Below are 20,830 nucleotides of genomic sequence, written 5' to 3'. Positions count from 1 at the left end.
ACCCGCACGTAAACGTTGCAAACTTGATACTGGTGTCGTTTCACCCACCCGAGTTTGATCCCCTTCACGATCTCGACCTCATTCACCGATGGTTCCCCTAAGTAGACTTTGATGAACAGTGTTGAGTTGGCCGGTAGACTCTCTAGTATCTTGACCACGCCTTCGAATTCAGACACCAACTGCAATTTCACGTTTTGCATGGCCGGTTTACTCGATAGCATGTGGGCTGCCATAGTGTTGACTGGGCTGACGACTATGCTACGTCTCTGAGTTGGGACATAAGCCACGAGCAGGGTTCCATTGTTCACGACTTTGTTTAGGTGGTTGTCTTTGTTATCCGTGAACACGTAGGGGGAGACGAGTCTAATATTGAGAAACCAGTTGTTATCGGGTAACAACACCCACTTGTCATCTTCGGTGAAGACGAGCATATATGGTTTGTTTTTGACGACGGTAGTGCTCTCAACATCGTCTAAGTCGAACAGTTTACCACCGAACGATGGGTATATTACCCAATTATTATCACCGGTGTTGACAAGGGTGTACTTAGTGTTGACTATTGCTCTTGTGGTATCTATCATATCACTTAGGGCTCCACCGGAGGGGATTTCAACGCGTTTGTAAATGTTGTTTTTCAGTTGCAAGGCGTACGATTTACCATCTACTCCGGGAGCGTCGAAACCGCGTGTGTCTCCGAGGTCGGAGATCCCGATATTGACGCATTTTTTCACTCCGGGCCCTTGTGCGCTGGTCATGTTACGTGAAGCGTTAAGCTGAGGTATCCTATATTTACAGGATTATGATTTATATCTAACACCGATATTGTCAGCTCAGGTATGTTGCCCTGGGTTAATCTCTTATACTGCCGTGGTGAAAACGACTCGGTTCTACCGTCGTTGAATTTCTCAGTTTTCACCGGCACTGCTCTCAGTATAGTGGAAGGGTGGCCTCCTTGAATGTTGTACGTTGTGCTCACCTGATCGAGATGAATGTACAGCTCTCGGTACGGTACTAGGTCGGGTAACTTCGTGCCTGTGACGGTTGTTGTTGGTTTTATCTCGTCAGGAGACATACCGAGTATCCTCGCTAATGGTCGGCCTAGCCTCAATGAGGTTCTTCCGTTGTTGATTAACACCACTGTGCCGTTTGAGTCGTTCATCTTGAGTTCGGCTCCCAGGGGTTTGAAGACCTCGTCGTTTAGCGAGCACACGCTGTAGTAACCGTCAGTTATTTGACTGCGAGTTCCACTGACGAACAGCTTATTGTTGCTGATATTGATGTTAGTCCATTGCGGTAGGTAGGTGATATCGCAGAGTGCGACTTCGAGTTGGCCTGACGTGTTATCGATCGCGTGCGTCAGCTGAACGGCCTCACCGCTCGTTATTCCTGGAAGTGTTATGTACATATTATAATATATGAATTATATATTATAATATGGATTTAGCACACTTGAAAATCGTGGTGAATGCAGATGGTACGGGGTTTAAAACAACCTTTATTAATATCTTTGAAAAATATGTCGTGTCCGTTAATAACGCGCAGGCGGTGGTAAACTGGAATCAAAACCCAATGCAGTTTTGGCAGAACCAACTCAACTTTGCTGTGTGGTGTGCGACGACAGGGTCGGGTGTGACACCAGACTACGGTATAGACGAACTGAGTAAGGCGGTTATTTTGTTTCATATTTATTATCAAACGAGACGAATATTGAAGGAAATAAAGGATCCTCTTCCCCAAGATATAGGGTGGAGTATGACGAATAACGGCTATGATAGACGCGCTTATGAACGTATTTGTGGGGAGTTTGAGATTCCAACGAATAAAGACTTTCGCCTTCCTGGTGTGAACCATGGTCTCGGTATAGTTCTCGTGTACTTCTACAGGTCCGGAACATATTATGCCGGTTCTAAAGATGGTTCATACAACCCAAACCGTCATACATTTACAGGCCCCACAACGAATGAAAAGATCCATGTCAGCTGTATAAAGCAAACCAATCCTGATGCAGCCACAGCCTGGACTAAAATGATCTCAAAAACATCGAAAGGATTCACTCGTGCTGGTACAATACGCTTGAACGACTCGATTCGAACGTACGTGTGGGCGCTGTTGGGTGCGCAGTCGATGACGCGTTCCAACATCCTCGGTAAGGGAACTGCTTACGACGCTCAGACACAATTCGTTTCCAACGTTGATGATGCTATCAATTCTCCAGTTGATCTCCCGAGGGCCATCGAACGCTACCAAAACGTGTTAGAATATGCCAGATCGAAAGTCAATTACGTGTTCGGTGTGGGGTTGTATATGGCTCCGAGTGATATGCAACTGAGAATAAAAAAAGTGGTGGGTTATAACAACAAAATAGTCATAGCCACGGCGGACCAAAAGTTGGGTATCAACCCCGATATTAACACCCCCTATATCCCACACATCCCACCACGTGAAACGGGTATAGTTGCGCCGCCCCCGGAGCCTAAAGTTCATGTGTCCACCACACACCCTCATGTGCATGTGGGGGTACCCCCCTATCAGCAGCATATTGATAATAAAACAGCCCTAGTGGTTGGTGGGGTAGCTTTGGGACTTATTTGGTTAAAGATTTCTTAGCCGCTACGTACACCAGACCCGCCACGGTGACGATGGCTGCCCACAGGTTTTGACTGAGCCACATGGCAGTTTTAGACAGAGCGCTCAACAACCACGAGACGATGCTACCCAGGATGCCGGGAAGGGCTTCGGCGGCTTTACCAGCCAGTTTAGCTAGGCCTTCCCCGAGTTTTTTAATCCAGTCTTTAACACCCCCACCGCCACTTGGAGTTCCGCCGCCTCCTGTAGGCCTAACAGGGGTACCCCCTGTTAGTGACACCACCAGGGTTGATATAATGAAACCCAATGCAGTCAGAATGCTGGCGATGGTGATCCCTTGCTCCCGGAACAATATCCTAATCCTGTCTGCTAACGTGGTGTCTCGGTGGAGGACTTGATTGATGGTTTCCCGTATACGGCTGACCTGGGATCTAAGCTTTTCTTTGTAGCCGGACGCTGTCTCCAACCAGGTCTGCCTTTCATCTTCCAAATTACGTATTCGTTCCTCAATGGTGGTTTTCATAGACTCGTCCTCAGTTTCACCGAGTTTTTTCTTTTCATAGGCGATGTGGTCGTCTATCTCACTTATTTTGGCTGTGCTTTTCCAGAGCTGACCACGAATGGTTTGCATCAACAGGTCCAACCCCCTCAGTTCCCGAACGGTAAATTCGAGCCCCGGGAAGGGCTCGTTCTCGTAGTCGGCCAACATCTTTTTAATATCATAAGTCATGTTTTGATCTGATGTGGCGTCCCTGATGCCTTCCAGACCTTGAACTAACTTCGGAGGATACTGCTTAGGTCGCGCGCCACCGTAATCTATGAAACCTAGTTCATCTTGGACCAACTGACTTCCATGTTTACCGGCTAATGTTGATAAAGCAAGCGGTTCTCTAGTGCGTTTATTCATGAGATCGATCTCCGGGCGAGACTTCAAACGCAGCGTGCCATTGCTGAGGGTAAAATCGGAATAGTTCCTTCCCAACGGCTTGAGTTTGGATTTATTTTCAACTGCGTTGTAATAATCGTCGACGGCGCCTTTAAGGAGCTCGTCACCTTGCGAGAATGAGGTCTCCTGGTCATCATTGAATGCCTGGGCACTATCGTCCCACATATCATCCATAGGTATGTCTTCATCCATTAGTATTAAAAATATATTTCATTTATATAACAATGTACGGTAGAAAATTAGATCCTTTCAGAAGATTGAGAGAGCCATTAGGTGCCAGAGCCGTGCGACAGTCGGTGACCATCACCAACAATCCCAGCAAGATAGACCAGAATCAAACTCTGCTGGTTAGATTTCCAAACCTTGGTGAGAATGACCTCATTGTACCAGGCACTGTTCGACTGGCGTTCAATATCACGTTGGCCTCCGACAACAACAAACGCGAGCTAGTGCGGAACGTGGGTCGAGCTATCATCAAGAAAACGACCGTCAAGATAAGCGGTAACGAGGTGCTGAGCATCGACGACAGCGACGTGTTTCACTGCTACAAGGATCTCTGGAAAAGCGAGAGAGAACGAGTCAATGATGTGTACCAGGGTATCAGCAAATCAACCCGGGCGCGCATAGGATACGTCTTCACGACAGACCAGCAAGACAAGCTATCGGACGGTGAAAAGGCCATCGCTCTAGCATACGGGAATCGATTCTGCGTGCCGCTCGACTTCGAGTTGCTCACGGGACACGCGCCATTTTACCAGGCCGCGCTGGGTGATAGGCTCGAATACGAGCTCACGTTTAACGACTATAGCAAAGTAGTGCGTACGCCGAACGGTGATGAGGCCAGTTATGCCATAGACAACATCTCTCTTGAGTTCGACATGGTCACTAGCCCGGAGCTGGCCAGGCAGGTTCGAAGCCAGTACTCTGGGAAGATGGCTATCCTGTACGATCGCGTACTGAGGCATAGATCAGTCGTGCGAGATAAGAGCGACACTGTGTGGAATATCAACCTGAACGTGCCGGCGCGATCGATGAAAGGTATCCTGGTCGTTCCCGTGGAGGATTACGATCCATTCCGGAGGGACAGCGAGAAGTTTTTCAACCCCGAGATTGAAAAGGTGGAAGTTACCATCGAGGGCGTGCCCAACCAGCTGTTCAGTCATGGTATGAGGCCACACCAGCAGTGGGATGAGATAAAAAAGCTACCAGTTGGGGACTACATAACAAAGGACCTGGACCTCGGCTCCGTGCAGATCGGTGAATACCTGACCACCAAGTACGCCCTATGGTTGGACATGCGATCCACGGATGATGATAAACTGCACGGTAGCGGGCGCCGTATAGATAACAGCAGCGAAGGGATAACCATCCAGATTACTAAGAAGGCTCAAACCGCTGGTAAGTTGAAATTATATCTGTACGTAATTATGGACGCGCAACTTAATATAGACAATGGGAGATTCGTGCAAGCCATCTACTAGTGGGGGAGACCCCCACACCCCCCAGGGGTACCCCCAACTACCCACTGACCCACACTGCGCCATAGTGTGCGGGCAGACTGGCTGTGGGAAGACCGTTTTCGTGTTGGATATGTTGGAGGGTTACTACAAGGATGTGTTCGATAACATCGTTATCATGTGCCCTACTCTGAGCATGAATAAAACGTACGCGCGACCTTGGGTGATGACGGACCCGGACGTACACAAAATCGACCCTGGAACACGCCTGCAGGACTGGTTGAAAGCTCTTCACGAGAAATTTAAAGGGGAACCGACGCTGTTCATACTGGACGACTGCAGCGCTAATCGCGAGATAACAAAAAAGAGAGACATGCTATCGTACCTGGCCTTCTCCGGCCGGCATGCAAATCACAGCGTCTGGGTGCTAACGCAGAAGTTCAACTCGGTGTTGAAAGACCTCAGGGAGCAGACGCGATGGGTGGCCTTATTTCACTGCAAGGATAGGGATTCGTTCGAGGAGTGTTTGAGAGAGAACGATGTGATGAGCAAATTAGAACGGGAACGGGTGAAGAAACAGCTCGCTGAAACTAAACACGCTAAGCTCGTTCTAAAAACCGACCAACCAGTAGCATATATAGTATGCTAAAGCTAAGCAAAGCTAAGCAAAGCTAAGCTAAAGCTAAGCAAAGCTAAGCAAAGCTAAGCATATAGCTATGATATTTGAAGTATTTGTCGTGTGCAACTTAACCTTCATTTCACTGTGTTTTGTCTGCATCGGGTATTATATAGTTAAAACTAAATCTTACTTGTTATATTATAAGATGGAGTGTGAGGAATTGCTCGAACAATTGTCGTTGGAGGGTTCCCCCACTGGGGATTCCCCCAAGCGAGAGAAACTGGTGGCGTTGGCTGTTGGCGGCAAAGCCAAACATTACTTTGGAGACTACACTCCAGATAAAATTAACAAAATGTCAGCCGAAGAAATCGATAAGCTGTACGCTAGATACGAGTCCCGGCTCGGAGCAGAAATGACAAAGACAATAGGATCGGCTATGACCCAGATATACACCGGTATTGTATCACACTTCCTTCCCATTCCACCAGAGCGCCGACTTTACCTGTGGGAGGACCTCGAGAAAGACCCTTTTATCGAACACGCCGTGAGCTCTATCAGCTGCGGGCTGTACCACAAATATGGTATGTTGTTGGCTCCAGTGACGGCGGCGATTATCACGGCAAAACATTGTCAATTTGAGAGAAAGAATAATAATAATAGTATAGATGGATGCTGCACAGGAAACCCCAGTGGAGGAGACCCCACCCCCAACAGTGAGTTCACAGGAACCAGTGACGGTGGAGACCACTTCAACAGTAACCAGACAGAAGAATCCTAAGAGAGTAGCTGCCGGTAAAAAACGGTGGTGTAACCAACATAAAGTGACCAACCCAACCCGACTGTTGTTGGCTGTAGGTGTAACTGCTGCCGTGGTTATAACATGGTTATACGTGGGGGTACCCTCCCACAGTGAGCCACCACCCACCAACAACAGTGGGGGTGTGGGGGTATCCCCCATGGTAGACCCGCATATCATGTTATAATTTTAATATTTTTATATCATATACATAATGTCTGAGGGGAAAACGTTCGTCAACGACGCATACCACGCCACAGTGGTCGCCAGTCTAGCCGTAGGGTACGCTCGGTTGACTAAAATGGTGCTTAAACAACCAACTATCAAGCTAGATTTCAACCTGCAGGATATGGGTATGCTCATAATGAACCTTGGTATGGCGATGGCCACAAAAGACATCCTAGTAAAACAAGGAATAATACCTGATAATATAATGAAATAAATATAGGGATGGCCACGATAGCTATGATGGTCAGTGGGGCGTTAGTGAATGCCCTGGCATTTTCCGGGAGTAATTTCCTCTTCTCGAAACTACGAGATGATCACGCGGCTGAAATACAGGAAGAAAGGAAGCGGCACGATCTCGCTACTGAGAAATTACAAAGGGCACAGGCAGAGTACGCTAAAAAACGCCTCCAGAGGATCGATTTTATTAACGAACAACTCCAGCGTGAAAACCATGCCGTTCAAACATTCAACGATGTTGATGAAGCAATGAAAGAATACTACCTACTAACTGGTAAACAATTGGAACCGCTAAATAAACCCACACTCGCTCAGTACTACACACCATCCAAGGGACAAATGAATCGTGAACTGGGCTTCATAGTGTTGGGTATAGCAGCTACTGCGTTGGTTGCGAAGCAATTAAACTAAAATACCTATATAAGTAAACATGAGACCCGCTCCATACCGATGCGAATACATACTTATGGGGAAGACCGAGGCCTGTGGTAGGAAATGCAGGAATCAGGGGTTCTGTTGTTTCCATATGGGAAGTCCTAACTACACGTGTTCTGTGTGTGGTATCGGGGTTAAAGGGCACTACTGTTTATGTAAAGCTCACGGAGCGAACGTAGTCAGACATCAACTCATCTACGAGAATAAAAAAGGCTACATAAAAGAACGTAGGCGACTGCTCAAGATAGCCACTTAAGAGTTACCTCCCCTTACTGTGAACCAATTAGACATTAGTTCTCTTAGGTGTAAACACGATGTCTACTGTAAGCGAGCTCAAGAGGGTCGCAAAACAGAGAGGTGTCATCGGGTATTCTAGAATGCGGAAGTCAGCATTGTTGAGATTACTAGGTTTAGAAGCCCCTCCTACGGTAAAACAATTAAAAGCTCAAGCAAAACAGCTTGGACACACGGGTTATTCAAACCTGGGGAGAGCCGGGTTAACCGCATTGTTATCACATGCCCCCGTAGCACGTCCCACTGTAAAACAACTGAAAGCCGAGGCACACGATTTGGGTTTAGGTGGGTATTCCCGTATGAGAAAACCACAGCTTGTAGAATTATTACGACAGAATAGAGCTATTGACCTACAGTTCGTGCGTACTAAGCACGCCGTAGGCAACTATTTGGGAAGTTGGCGCATGCACGTTGATAGAAACATAGACATTACAGATATCAAGCCTCTGATAGCTGATAAGGTCAACCAGGAACTAAATAACTTAGGAAGTATCAAGTTTCAGATCACAGTGAAAATGTCGCTCGATAAGCAGGTTGGGAGTACCACTGAGTATGTTCAGCCTTACTTCCGAGGTCAACAAGAGGTCGTCACACATGCAGAGACCATTGACACATCAATCGATACAAGTTTTCAGCAGATACGAGAATACCTAGAACGCTATACACACTTGGGGTCCGGGTGGGCTGTAGATAAAATCGATAATGTCTATCTAGACATAGCTAAATACGTGCCGTTCAGAGGCGGGTCATACCTAGCCTTGCCTCCCTACTATAGGAACAAACATGCCATAGTAAACGTTAAGAATAGAGGAAACGATTGCCTGAGGTTAGCTATCAGGTCAGCCTTATTTCCAGCTGACACTAATCCGAACAGGCCTTCTAATTATCCTCAGGATGATGGGCTCAACTGGGATGGTATAGATGAACCCACCCCCATATCCCAGATCACTAAAGTAGAAAAACAAAATAATCTGGCTATAAATGTCTTTGGGCACGAAGGTAACACAACAATAGTACACAGGGTCAGCCCGGTGAAGGATCGCCAAGTTATCAATATATTCATGATCCAGCGAGGTGACAAGTATCACTACACATGGATAAAACACTTTAGCAGGCTGTTGTATGACCAATCGGCACACAGAGAAAAGACCCACTTCTGTGAACGATGCCTACATGGCTTCACCCGAGCTGATTTATTAGAATCCCACCGGGATGATTGTCAAGGTGTGGGGCAGACGGCCATACGAGTCGACATGCCTAAGGAAGGTGAAAATATCCTAAAATTCAGTAACCACAAGAACCAAATGTCTGTGCCTTATATCATATACGCCGACTTCGAAGCCTTAGTTGTGGGTGGGGATTCCCCCAGTGGGGGTAGCTTCACCCACAAGACACAAGAGCATAAAGCCTGTTCGTTTGGATACATTGTCGTCCGTTGTGACGGGGAAACGAAAGCTCCGGTAGTGTATAGGGGCCCTGACGCGGCTGAAAGGTTTCTAAAGTGTTTGCAGGAGGAAGAAAAAATTATTAGGAATGCATTGTATAAAATCGCTCCCATGCGTCTGACCCGAGTCGACAGGCTAGCCCACGCTAGTAGCATTAACTGTCACGTGTGTGAATCACCACTTAACGGTGATTCGGTGAGAGATCACTGTCACATAACTGGTAAGTATAGAGGCGCCGCTCACAACGCGTGCAACCTCAAGCTTAAAATCAACCCTAAGACAATAAACATCCCCGTTGTCTTTCACAACTTGAGAGGGTACGACTCACACTTGATCATGCAGGCCATCGCGAAAATCGATGGTAATATAACGTGCATCCCCAACAACATGGAGAGATACATCTCCTTCAGCTTAAACGGACTTAGGTTCATTGACTCGTTTCAGTTCCTCCTGTCGTCACTCGACAGTCTGGTCAAGGCCAACAATACCTTCCCTATCACCGATCGATACACAGACGCCGAGACTAGACCCCTGCTTATAAGGAAGGGTGTGTACCCCTATGAGTACATGGATAGTTGGGTCAAGTTCACCGAGACCAGACTACCCCCTATTGACTGCTTTTATAGCAAGCTGAATGAGGCGTCCGTCTCACGAGATGATTACTCGCACGCTGGGTTGTAAGAACCTGGGTGATTATCACGACCTGTACTTGAGGACAGATGTACTGCTGTTAGCCGACGTGTTTGAAACGTTCAGGCGGACTTGTTTAAAGCAGTATAAACTCGACCCCGCATGGTATTACACCAGCCCAGGTCTGTCGTGGGACGCCTTGCTTAAAAAGACCGGAGTTAATTTGGAATTGCTCACAGATTACGACATGCACCTATTCATTGAGAAAGGCTTGCGAGGTGGGATTTCCATGGCATCCAAACGATACGCGAAAGCAAATAATCAATACGTGAAAGGTTACGATCCTAACAAACCAACCAATCACATTCTCTACCTCGACGCAAACAACCTGTACGGCTGGGCCATGAGTCAGTATCTACCTACAGGGGGATTCGAATGGGTACCCCACGTTGATGTTATGGAGGTTGCACCAGATTCGAACAAAGGTTATATCCTTGAGGTTGACTTAGAGTATCCCAAGGAATTACACACATCGCACAACAGCTACCCCCTGGCCCCCGAACGTATGAGGGTTAACCCAGACTGGATGTCTGAGTACCAACATAACTTGTCAGGTGGGCGTGTGACAGACGTTGAAAAACTCGTGCCTAACTTAATGAATAAGACCAAGTACATCGTTCACTATCGCAACCTACAGCTGTACCTGTCGTTGGGTATGAGGCTGACCAAAATTTACAGGGTGCTCATGTTCGACCAGAGTCCATGGATGGAGCCCTACATCAGAATGAACACAGACCTACGAAAAAAAGCCACCAGTGATTTTGAGAAAAATCTCTACAAGCTCATGAACAACTCGGTGTTTGGTAAGACTATGGAGAACCTGAGGAAACGCGTGACCGTGAAGCTGGTTCGGTCGAGTGAGGAAGACAAGCTCAGGAGATTGATAGCCAGTCCGGCATTCAACCGTAGTAAGATATTCACAGACAACCTGGTTGCCCTACACATGAAGAAAAGCCACATAAAATTCAACCGGCCTGTTTACGTGGGGATGAGCATCCTCGATTTATCCAAACACCTGATGTACGACTTTTACTACAACGAGCTCAAGAAACAGTACGGTGACAGGTGTGAAGTGCTGTACACTGACACGGATTCCCTGCTGATGGAGATTCGAACCGAGGACGTGTACGAGGACATGAAAAAACACCTCGATTTATACGACACCAGCGACTACCCTAAGACCCATGCCCTACACAGTACGGTAAATAAAAAGGTCCTAGGTAAGATGAAGGACGAGTGTGCTGGCACGCCCATAGCCGAGTACATAGGTTTGAGACCTAAGATGTACTCCATACTGAAAGCCGACAATAGTGAGATCCGGAAGGCTAAGGGGGTTAAGAAGTATGTGGTGAAACAACACATCAAACACGCCAGATTCAAGGAAGCCCTGTTCAAGACCCGTACCTTTAGGCATAAAATGAACACACTTAGAAGTGATGGACATAAGATATACGGACTGACTATAAACAAGACGTCCCTGTCGCCTATGGACACGAAACGTTGGATAGCTATTGATGGGATAAACACATACGCGTATGGACATGAAAAAATTTGAGGCTATTTACTACAGCCCGCGTGGGTACTGGAAAGGAGCTAGCGCAGTAGATAAGCTAGCTAAACTAGCGCGAGTACCCCCGGAGGAAGCCAAAGCGTGGCTTGAAAAACAAGCCCTGTGGCAGATCTATTTGCCGGCACCACGCTACGTGCCTAGAAGGAGGTTCGGTATTAACATACCTAATAGTGTTCACCAGGCAGACCTACTGTTCCTACCCCACGACAAGAGGTACAAGTATGCCTTAACCGTAGTGGACGTAGCCAGTCGTTACAAGGAAGCCGAACCCTTGACCACGAAAGATTCTGCCCAGGTAGCCAGAGGATTTGAACGCATATACAAACGCAGCCCACTGACGTGGCCAACAGAGCTGCAAGTTGACCCCGGACGGGAGTTCATGGGTGCCGTGTCACAACTGCTAACCAAACACGATACAAAGGTCAGGCGTGGCACGGCCGGAGCCCATCGCAGTCAAGCCATAGTTGAGAGATTTAATAGGACTTTGGCTGAGCGCTTGTTTGGCTATCAGTATGCTAGGGAGATGGCCACCCCTGGAAAACGATCGACTGAATGGGTCACGAGGTTACCCAAGGTGGTGTCGGCAATCAACCATGAAGTCACCCGTCTCACCGGTAAGAAACCGGCAGACGCTATCAAACTAAAATCAATAGTTGCAGAGTCGACCGCTCCATTGCGTGGGAAGGAGAAACAAATACCAGATAGGGCCTTAGTGAGGTATCTATACCAGCCGTGGGAACACGAGGGCGATAGCCGTAAGCGAGCCACCGATCCTATATGGTCAGTCAAAACTTACAACATAGATAAAGTGGATATGAAAGCCGACGAACCTAACTTGTACTACTTGAGGGATGGGCCGGGTAGGGGATTTGTAAAAGAAGAATTATTGATCGTACCGTACGGCACAGTATTACCTCCTACCAAGGCACAGTAATTACCGCCAACTTTTTTGTAGTAGGGGTAATAGTAGCAAGAGCTAAGGGACCCAACCAAAGCCTTATTTAGTAAATAAGGCTTCATTTCTTGAAAGTGTTTTAAAACCCCCATTCCCTATACTACTCATGCTATATCTTAATGTCCCATTCTCAAAGCACTCTATCGACTCCATCATTTTGACCTATAACTATTAGAATTCTCCGGCTAATCATTTATGTTCTTCTGATAGCAAACGTTCCCACTATCATTAATGTGCCTGCCACGCCCTCCACTATTGCCCCCTCAATGCACAGCGCGAAAGCCCAGCCAAGGTAGTCAACCATGCCTTTCTGACTGCCGAAGGCGATCGCGCCGATGATGATTGCTCCACCTGCAAATATACAAGTCAAATTTAAAACAAATTGTGCATGTGTCGAGTTCGACTTTGTGGTGGAGCCTATATACTTACATCTTAACCGCATGCACAGAAATACTCTCTTTACTCCATACATCGTTTAAGTCGATGCGACTGACAGCCTTCAAACATCAGCATTCCTTGGGTGTGTTTGCTCATACCCCTTCATGTATTGACACCACGGATAGTGTTAATGACGCTATTTGAACAGTATCTCTGTTACATGACGCTGTGACCAGTTTTGGGGCGAGAAATGCTTGCAATGAGGCAGTGAGTGAGTTTACTTTTACGCCGGGCTCAACACTATTCCAGCTATATGGCTTCGGTCTGAAAATAATCCACTAGACAATCCACTGATCAGCAACATGAGCATCGATATCCGCAATTGGGAACCGATGACATGGGCCAACCATGTCAGCGAGCCTGACCAAACGATCCCGTTAGTCGCCTCTTACGACAAGCATAGTCGCCTTTTATGGCAAGCATAGGGCCTATTTTACCCCTGGACCTTCACGGGTCGCAATGAGACAGAGTTCAAGCGTTCATCACTTTGGTGAACCCCAAGGACACGGATGTTGTGTTACAGACCAAGGAGCGTAGTCATAACCTACTGGCACAGGTAGCTGTTACTGCAAAGGGACGCAACTCAGTACAACGGAATTCGTTGCCACAGGCAACCAATCGTTCTCAATCGCATTATATCGTGTGAAGTAACTAATCTCTAGAATCACCTCTTTTTAAGAACTGAATAAATATGTCCGTGAGGATCAAGGTTTTTAGATACATTTATAGGTACTAACAGGCGCCGATGATCTTCTTGTCCCTGAGCGCCTGCACGAAGATTGACAGGAACAGAAGGACAACTGCAGCGCCAATGGCGATCAACCCGACTGTCTAAAAAAACTGGGTTGCGCGAAAACCAAGCTGGAAGGAAATGAAATGTGAAAATAATGTCAGTGGGATCAGATAAGCAGATGCATGCATGCCCGCTCTTTCAATCCACTGTTTAGCTTGGTAACTCCTGTCGACCAGAACATTTTTATTATGGAATGTGATAACTTAGTATATCCTTCATGTGCTTCAGTGATACTTATGTTAAAGGAAGAAAATTGTTATAACGTATGATACCACACCACCCACCGTTTCTCCACGTTTTACTGTGTGTGTATCTAGATATATTTTATCCATGCTCTGTGTTATAGATTTTATGTGTCTCGAAGGCCTGTTAAGGATGGGCAGATGTTTTATGTGTTATACAAAAATTTTTGCATAATATGCAAACATTTGCCTGACACAATAATATAATCTCTCCGTCCCTCTCTCCCTCCCCCCCTCTCTCTCTCTCTCTCTCTCTCTCTCTCTCTCTCTCTTACATAAGGTTGTCATGGTAACCACAACTTGGCATGCTAGGTATTGTCTCGTTCTTTATTATGCGATTAGAATTTATATCACTTTTGACGTGAGCATGGATGTTAAGAGAAAAGAAGACGTAAAATGAAAAAAAGCGAGTTTCAAGCTACATGCATAAAAACCTGTTTTTATGATAAATATCTACTAATCCGTGGCCCGATCCCGACCATATCATGAACATGTGTTTGTGATTCATGATCAAGTAATGAAGTGACTAGGCGTCGCCACATCAACAGACGCACGAAAATTGCAATAGAGGCCCTAAACCACTGATTGTCCGTGACCTGGCGACACATGTGACTGAGCGTATGTAGGGACGGGTAGAAGACAAAATGGATGCTCATTATACTTTTGAATTATGTCTAAACATTCGTTCTTGTCTCGGGATAAATATATTTTTTCAACCAAATGTACATTCGAAGGATATGGAAATCTAGGTTAAGCTATTTGAATCATACCCCAAACAACTGTCTGTTGTTCATTTTTGTCTTTTCATTATCATGTCCCAGTGTTTATTTTTTATCTTCATTCCCCCAACTGACCTCCCTGCAATGCTGAAGCAAGTATAGATTTCCCCAGGTTCGGTGTCTGGTAACATCTGCAAGAGACTGGCTGGACCAGCATTCTCACCAGTGCCTCACAGTTTCATCTGTCAACTCTTAATTAACAAGAGATGGAATTAAAATAGGTGTACAGTATATTCCATCAAAAAGAGCTCATACCAAGTGTGAGCAGGTTTACATTTTTACAGCAGTAATTTACATTGGGAAGCATCAATACATTGTAACCATCTTTTTTGAAAGTATAGATATTTGTAAGAAGTTTGTGCAGCTATGATCTGACAATTCATACAAATGTGCACTAAAATCAGACACTTACCGGTTCATGTCTGTGTGTAAATATCTGTCTGTGTTTTATTGCAAAAAGCATTGTTTCCTCGCATATAAGAAGTGTACCTAAGGGTACCTAAGGTTAGATATATAAACTGTTATGCAAGTTTCATTAGCAAAGTATAAACGATATTACCTGCTGAACAAAAGCGCTTATCAGTATCCTAACATCGACACACCGACACCACCCCACCCTAGGCCTACCCCATCCAACACCTTCTCCCTCTTACATACATGTACACATGCACACAGACACACACGCGCGCGCGCACACACACACCCTAACACATATTGCTCTGTCTCAAACATCCAATACATGTATTTGAACCTTTTAAACACTGTCAGACATCATGTAATGTCAAGAAAGGGACGGACGTTAATATTTGTGCTCAGTCATGGGTATCACTTCATCATTTGTAACAAATTATCTCAGTACATTATGGCATGGTCGGACGCGCTATCGAACCCGGTGTGACAGTTATATTACAGTGCCATTGAAATACATGTTAAAGCAGTGCCAGTCTTGCAATTCTCTATTTACCCATTACCAACCATTTACGCGTGTACTAAATATTACGTCATACAATCACAGCATTTAGACAAGCAGAAAAAACAAATGAAAACATTGGCCAGATTTACACGTCTGTGAAATGCATGTAAATGCAGAGTTGATTGCTCGTTTATTTTAACAATGCTTTAAATATGTGTAAATCTGACAGCCAGATGATACGGAGATTTCAAACGTTGTCTACATGGCCGACAGATGACACCGTGACGTATATTTTCTAACATTAGTAAATTTGGGTAGTACAGTCATTTTGTGTGGTGATTGCATCATAACATTCCTTAATATGGCGTGTATAACAATCTTTCACATTGTTTGCATGCTTCATACTTGATGTTTAACATTCCTGAAGTTTGCATCATAATATTCATGAATGTAGTTTGCGTAACATTCCTTCATATTGCATTTAAACAACATTCCTTCCTATTGTACGTATAACAATTCTTCATGAACATTCCTCAATATATTATAACATTACTTTATATATTAACATTCCTGAATATAGTATGGATAACATTCCTGAATATTGTAATACTATGTATAACATTCCTAAAATCATATTCCTTTCTGTTCCCTCCGCAAGCTACATATTTAGTCTATGGAAGTGAAAGGAAAGCAAAATTATTTATTACAAACAGATTGTGTATGCCTTCCAAGCAATATCGTGTTTATTCTCGGTCCCCAGAAGCCGACAGAGCATAGGATTGAAGTAGGTGTTGCAAAGCCTCCTGTAATAGATGTACCTGAGCTTCTCAGCCAGCTGTAAAAACTCAGGTAAACCGCCTAGGTTCAAGGCCGAATGTTTACAAGACGAAGAGGCGTACTGGGGAGCATTGTTGATTAATGCTATGAGGAAATACCCTATACCGCCAAGTTATATTTTTAATCACGGTAGATTTGTACAAACTGTATTACATTCTACGAAAACTAATATTAGTCTCAGATCTTTGGTGGGTGTTTTAGAAGTGGGTAATTCAAGGCGATACATGTGTTCCTTACACGCAGCTTTTACAATGCAAAGTTGAAATTTAAACATCTTGACTGAATGGGGAACAGTCACGACATACCGTATGTCACATTTTACAGTCTTCTGGGGACGCCGGAATAGGGCTGAATGAGCTGAATGTTTATGACTACCCTCCAATGTATTATATGACTGTCTAACTTGGTTTTCAAGACACAACCATAAGTGTGTCAGACAAGTTTGTTGGGGTTTTCCTTGTTAGCATTGTTAGCTTTTGATGCAATGTGAGAGTGTGAAATGATTTGTTGTCAGTTAAAATATTATCCCCTCACCTGTCAGTCGACAGGGATTTCTCATACTGTCAAATGGGAGTGAGTGAGTGAGTGAGTTTAGTTTTACGCAGCACTTAGCAATATTCCAATATGGCGACAGTCTGTAAATAATCGAGTCTGGACCAGACAATCAAGTGACCAACAACACGAGCATCGAGCTGCGCAATTGGGAACTGATGACATATGTCAACCAAGTCAGCGAGCCTGACCAAACGATCCCGTTAATCGCCTCTTACGACAAGCATAGTCGCATTTTGTGGCAAGCATGGGTTGCTGAAGGCCTATTCTACCCCGGGACCTTCACGGGTCAGTGTCAAATGGAGCATAAAGATGTCTCACCAGTACTTAAACATCAGTGCAATACTGCTGCTGCATGAATATTCATGTATAGGGATATGTTCTGTTCATTATTTCGGTACAGTGGCATTCGCCCCGTCAACAACATGGTCCAGATGCAGAGTTATATTTCGAAGTACTTACACACGTACAACAAGGCGGAGATTTGAGGCATTCTCTGACGGAGAACATAATAGACTTCATGGGTCAGCATGGTATTATGTCTAACAGACTTTTCAAAGTCTTTCAATCCTTTGGATATCAAGTGATATTGATGAAAAGGATATTTTGCAAGTATCGCTACCTACATACGGTGGTGGTATAGTTTTAATGAGTTTTAGTTTTACACCAGGAGTAGGGTCTGTTTGCACGTAACTCATTAATTAAAGCTGAACGATCAGAGATATAAGAAGGCAGACTGCAAATGTTTATGGTAACCATAAAAAAAGACTTCTCAACAACACATTTAACAATCACTTTCCCAAGTCTATGAATTAAAAAATGTCAGTTTCATCCTTTAGCAATCCCGATTTGACAAGATTCTCTGCTGTTTCATTACCATGCAAAGCGACATGAGTGAGACACACACAATATCACATGAGAAATTTCATGTTCAAATTTGTGTCCAGTTTTAAAATTTCATAAACAGTATCATTTCTGGATCCATCTACTCCAGACTCAATAGTCTTTATGGCAGACAATGAATCGTCATTATATTTATCTACCCATCTCAATGCTTGTAGAATTGTTGTGTGTTCTGCTGTAAAAAAAACCCATATAATAATCATGAAGCCTGAAACACATCAAGGAGAAGTTTCAGAAGGTGTAGATGCATTGACGGGGTTCAAGCAAAGTGCATTCAACTCCAGGTGCTGCCATTTTCAAAATGTTGAAACCAAACACGATCTTGCATCCACTCGCATGTGACATACTCATCAAAGATATTAAGTATAACCGTGACCGAATGATTGCTGTCCGTAGCCTACATCTTCATAAAGTAATTAAGGTAAATATGTTGGTATCTAAGAAACAAGGACACCGTGAAAGCCGAGGCTGGATTAGTTACAGAAGCTCCAGCACAAATTCTAAGAGTTCTAGACTGAAAGCGATCAAGTTAGACGAGGCGGCAGCCTTAGTCGACCCTCGACAAGAGAGGTGTTTTATATATTGTGTTTTGGATACATACTTCAACAGATTCAGAACACTGTCACAAAGGCTACAAAGTTCGAATATATATCTTGACCATGTAGGCCCCTGATCAAAATACACTCTCAGGAATTTGAAATCTGATACAGATTCCAGCTGATGGTTTCCAAGAGAAAGCTCAATTTTCGAAGGAGAATTCCTACGAGTGATCACCATAGCTACGTACTAAGTTTGAATGGATTATTTTGAAACCCCATTTTGAACCCCAAATAGTAGCCATCTCTAAACATTTTTATTGATTCTGTAACAAACTGAAAGTTACCTTATCGTCTCCAGAATGAACCATCATCTATCACTGACTAGATATGGATGTTGGCGAGAGATCATCTCCCCTGAACCCCCAGCAGAGACGGGTAAATGTGTTTGTTATATGTGACTGGTTTTGGCATGTGGTACTTACCCTTCAGCGTGATTCTCGGATCTACATAGCTATGGCAGCCTCCTGCTGCATAGTTAGAAAATTGCCAGATTCCACTGTGGTCTAATCCTGCTCTGATCCAATACGGCGATGCGAAACCTATCAAATGAAACAGTCCGCCCAAAGGAATGAGAGGTAAACACATTTTAACCCAAATAGATACGCTGGACAGATCAACCATGGTTGTGTCTCCAGGAGCAAGACTCTCAGGCCACTGTGCTCTGAGCGTCGGTTGTTGATGCGCAACAAACACACGACTCTAGTCAGGTTTATCAGCCATTCACTTGCGTGCCGCATGAAGGTTTAAATGCCACCAAACCAGATGTTAATGAAAAGCTGACAAAATGAAATTTACAACATCATGTTATGAATTATTACGACTCGTATCCCGACTGGTAGATCGATGCTAATACTGTTGACCACTGGACTGACTGACTCGACTTGTTTACAGATCGCCGCCATATAGCTGGAATATGACCGAGTGCGGGATGGAACAACAAAAAACAAATTAACTGCCTGCTACCGATTTGTCTCAGAACGCGACAAAAGAGTGAGTGAGTGAGCGAGTTAATATCTAACTTCACAATATCTCAGCCGTAACGTGACGAGGGCATTTAACATTTAAATGGAATGCATGCACATTTTAAAAATCTGTCGACAAAGGACAGTAAAATAACTAGATTATTACAGATGTACATGTAAAACTAGCAATTATGTGTAAAACATTTTAGCTATAAGGGAAAACACAATATAAAATAGGCTGTATACATGTAGATCGTCAACAACTGAAGGAAGATCACCACACTAGGGACCATGGGGACTTACAGTACCTTTGCTACCTACATGGACCCTAGCTGGATTTACACCATCCCCTCAGCCGCTGGCGATTGTAAGAAAGTTTGGCAAAAATTAAAATAACAAATATGCTACGTTCAAAAATCCTGGTAAGTTTAATTTGAACGTTTTAGGACTTACGTACCCTCTCAGGAGGACAATATTTGTACAGTACTGCAACCCCCTTTTGAGTGTACAGCCACTAACAATTCAAGCTCCTAATCTAAACTACCAATAATAAAAATACATCTATATACAGAACATATTAATGAAAATTCATCCATTAAATCAATTTCTTAAAAAAAACAATGATTAAATGATAACTAACAGTGGTAAAAAGATCCTTAACAGTTTTGACATTGAAATATTTATCCCTTTTGATTGAACATTCAACACAGTCAACCAGGATATGCTTGACCGCGACTCATAATACAAAACGGAGGATCCTCACCTTTTAATAGGTATGCGTGAGTATATATAGTATGGCCAATACGACACCGTCGCAAGATGACCTTTTCAAATCTGGACTGACAACCCAAGTAGGTGTAGCCAATACAGGGTTTATTTCATGTACTTTATTGATAGCTATTGAACTTGGGTGTCCCACTTCTTTTTCATAAGATCATGGATGTAAGATTTAATACTAGCTTTGTAATCTGAATGTGGAATAAGAAGTGGTGTCACAGGTTGAGTGCTGCCTTGGCATCAAGATGGGCCATTGTGTTCCCAGAAATGCCTACGTGGCTGGGTAACCAACAAAAGACGTCGCACTGGCCAGTAGCACGATCATTATACAGTTCAATAATTTCAATTAAAAGTGTATGTTTGCAAAAAAATATTGTAATAGCCTGAAGGCAAGAAAGAGAATATGGCACAAGCCACTGCGCCACCGTTCTTGGACCCATCTTTAAATAAGGATTTATAATTGCTATATTAATGTTTTAATCCATTATAGTCTTGTTTGTATTGTAAGTCATTTGTTTCTGATATTTTAAATGTAGTTAATGACAACTTGTGGCCTAACTAATTGCCAAGGAGAAGAAGACGGAAAGGAGATATATTTACCAGCTCAATGCCGGCAGCAGTAATGAAAGGCTTAATCCCCAACCCAAGACGCGGAACAGGAGAAGATTTCTTGTACAAATCTTCATAAAGGGGATTAAAGACACAGTGGAATGCAGGATTAGACTTGTTAGTATAGAGTTTCGTAATATGTTTTAAAGCTGGTTTTATACGGCGTTG

At 44.3% G+C, this 20,830-nt stretch overlaps 1 pseudogene; it reads right to left on the bottom strand.

Annotated features, from left to right (window-relative positions):
• Positions 1-12,451: 12,451 nt before the first annotated feature.
• Positions 12,452-18,935, bottom strand: LOC137277196 (uncharacterized; annotated as a pseudogene).
• Positions 18,936-20,830: the final 1,895 nt, after the last annotated feature.

Source organism: Haliotis asinina, chromosome 3, assembly GCF_037392515.1.
Source record: "Haliotis asinina isolate JCU_RB_2024 chromosome 3, JCU_Hal_asi_v2, whole genome shotgun sequence".
Classification (NCBI taxonomy): domain Eukaryota; kingdom Metazoa; phylum Mollusca; class Gastropoda; order Lepetellida; family Haliotidae; genus Haliotis; species Haliotis asinina.
The sequence above is the reverse complement of the archived record's forward strand: the minus strand, read 5'-3'. Positions and strand labels throughout refer to the sequence as shown.